Raw genomic sequence first — 3070 nt, 5'->3', positions numbered from 1 at the left:
AAATAAATAAATAAATAAATAAAATAAATAGTAAATGACCCCCAAAATCTGTACAAATGATGCAAATAATTCACAGGATCATCACCACTACAAACCAGCAAATCATGGACCTGCCAGGGTTTACTAAAACCTGTGCAAACTATACTACTGAGAACGTGGCTGCATAGTGGTGCTCACTATGGCTGAGTTGCTCATAAATGTGCTTGCCAGGAGATGTCTTATAATCTGAATTTCTCACATATCATAATTCCCATGAGTCTCACGGGACCATCTTACGCCATAACTTTAAAAAATCAGACAGACGTGGGCAGGAGAGAAGCTAAGGAAAGTATCATTTCTTTGGTTTCCTCACCTTTCATAGAAACCATCAACAGCTACTGTCTGAAGATGATAAAAATAAAGACATATGCATATGGTTAGACAATTGTATGAACATATGTATCAGATGGAAAACACACACAGCAACACAAATACCCATCGCAAAAGAAGAAAACAAAGGAAGTATTTATAATGAAGTCATTTAAAATAAACATGAGCGTAACTCCCCGAGTGACCTCCCTAAATAAATAGCAGCACTCCTTCCCATAACCATGCTCCTTATTCCTATTTTCCTACTTTATTTTTTTTCCACAGCACTTAACCACCACCATTGCATATTTATTTGTTGTTATTCTTATAATTTTTCACCTCTCCTAACTAGAAGTCAATTCTACGAAGGCAGAAATTCTATTTTGTTCACTGCTGTATCCCAGCATTTAACATCATAGTTGGTATAACTGTCAGTGCTCAATAAGTACTTTTTAAAATAAATGTATGAGTAAAAACAGAAAACTGATACAAAATGAAACTACAGAAATGAAGCCAAACAAAGATAACATAACAATAAATGTGAATAAAACAAATTCAGTTATTCAAAGGAGAATAATCACACTATGGGTCAAAAACATTAACCAAATACAATATACTGGTTAAAATATGTAAGCTCTGAAGTAAAAATGCAAATTTGATTTCCAAATCAAAGGTCTTATCAATCCTCTTTTAAGATGACATTCTGAGGCTACAGGTGGCTAATCTGTGTAAAGCAAGACACAGAAAAGTGCCCAGTACATGGTGCACAGTCAGTAACTATTAGGGGCAATGGTAAAAGCAGAAGTGAGCTTGGTTGTATCAATGGTGACAGCAGTGGTAACTCAAACCAAATGACTTCATAGGGTTACAATGAAAAGCATCAGTGTCAATCAGAATGGCTGTAATTAAAAAGTCAAAAAATAACAAATGCTGGTCAAGTTGCAGAGAAAAGGGAACACTTATACGCTGTTGGTGCAAGCGTGAATTAGTTCAGCCATTGTGGAAGACAAGACAGTGTGGTGATTCCTCAAAGATCTAAAACCAGAAACACCACTCGACTCAGCAATCCCATTACTGGGTATACACCCAAAGGAATATAAATGATTCTATCATAACGACACATGCACATGTATGTTCATTGCAGCACGATTCACAATAGCAAAGACATAGAGTCAACCTAAATGCCTATCGATGGTAGACTGGATAAAGAAAATGTGGTACATATATGCAATGGAATGCTACGAAACCATGAAAAAGAATGAGATCATATCGTTAGCAGGAACAAGGGTGGACCTGGAGGCCCTTATCCTTAGTAAACTAATGCAGGAACAGAAAACCAAGTACAGCATGTTCTCACTTATAAGTGGGAGCTAAATGATGAAAAACATGGATACATAGCGGGGAACAACACACACTGGGAAGGGAGTGTGTGGAGGAAGGAGGAGGAAGGAAGGAGGGAGAGGAGCAGGAAAAATAACTAATGGGTACTAGGTTTAATACTGAGTGATGAAATAATCCGTACAACAATCCTCCATGATACAAGTTTACTTACGTAACAAACCTGCGCATGTACCCCTGAACTCAAAATAAAAGTTAAATAAAAAAGAAAAAGAATCTGTTATCATGACAGTGTAAAAGACTGAATCTGATGTGGTCTGGAGACTGTGAGAAACATTCTCCAAGGAAATTATGTTTAAGCTAAGACCTGAAGGATAGATGGGGACTAGTCAGGCAAAGAGCAAGACAGTGGGCAGAGAAAATGGAAAACGAAATTTGTGTGTGTGGTAGGGGAGGAGAGGAATAGCATTTAAGGCATCAGCAACAGCACGTGTGAGCGGAATACATTGCAGAGAAGTGCCAAATACTCCAGCCTCGGGAAAAAGTCTCATCCCCACAGCACACACTTTAGTTAACAGACACTGCAATGGGAATTTTTGTTGTTAATGTATTCAATTGACTTAACAAATACTTATGTCAGCCCTTATGTGCCAGGCACTCTATCAGATGCTGGGGATAGAACCAAGGTATGCAGAGCCCCTTGGCTTCACGGAGCTTACAGTGGGAAATTTTTTAAAGTAAATGATAGGCACACTGGGTTTTACTATGAAAAATAGCAGAGTGCCACAGAAGCGTACAGCAGGTAAACCTAATTTAATTCTGGGGTCCAAAAATTATCCTAGAAAGTGTAACTTTTAGGAGAACACTCAAAGGAAAATTAATTGCTCTTAAGGTGAGTGAGGAGGAATGAACAAAACATTTGTGAAGGTATTGAGGTAAAAGAAAATGCAGCAGTAGAGCATTTGAAAGAAATGCAGTATGTCTGAAACAAAGAGAACCAGAGAGAGAGGGAGAGCAAGAGTGTGAGAGAGAGAGGTGCAAGCAGAGAGAAGCTGGAAAGAGACAAGGCATGATAGCCTGCATTAAGAACTATATTTTCAGTTGGGCGCAGTGGCTCATGTCTGTAATCCCAGCACTCTGGGAGGCCGAGGCGGGCAGATCACGAGGTCAGGAGTTCGAGACCAGTCTGGCAAACATGGTGAAACCCCCATCTATACTAAAAATACGAAAATTAGCCAGGCGTGGTGGCGGGCACCTGTAATCCCAGCTACTTGGGAGACTGAGGCAGAATTGCTTGAACCGGGAGGCGGAAGTTGTGGTGAGCTGAGATCATGCCACTCCACTCAAGCCTGGGCAACGGTGTGAGACTCCGTCTCAAAAAAAA

The 3070-nt window shown here is 39.6% G+C and overlaps 1 long non-coding RNA gene across 1 annotated transcript in view; it reads left to right on the top strand.

Moving 5' to 3' along the window:
* LOC105528790 overlaps positions 1-3070 on the top strand; it is a 93064-nt gene that overhangs the window by 41345 nt on the left and 48649 nt on the right. The gene's annotated exons all lie outside the window — the stretch shown is intronic.

Source organism: Mandrillus leucophaeus, unplaced genomic scaffold (assembly GCF_000951045.1).
Source record: "Mandrillus leucophaeus isolate KB7577 unplaced genomic scaffold, Mleu.le_1.0 Scaffold732, whole genome shotgun sequence".
In the NCBI taxonomy this organism is placed as follows: domain Eukaryota; kingdom Metazoa; phylum Chordata; class Mammalia; order Primates; family Cercopithecidae; genus Mandrillus; species Mandrillus leucophaeus.
This window is presented reverse-complemented; position numbering and strand designations above follow the sequence as displayed.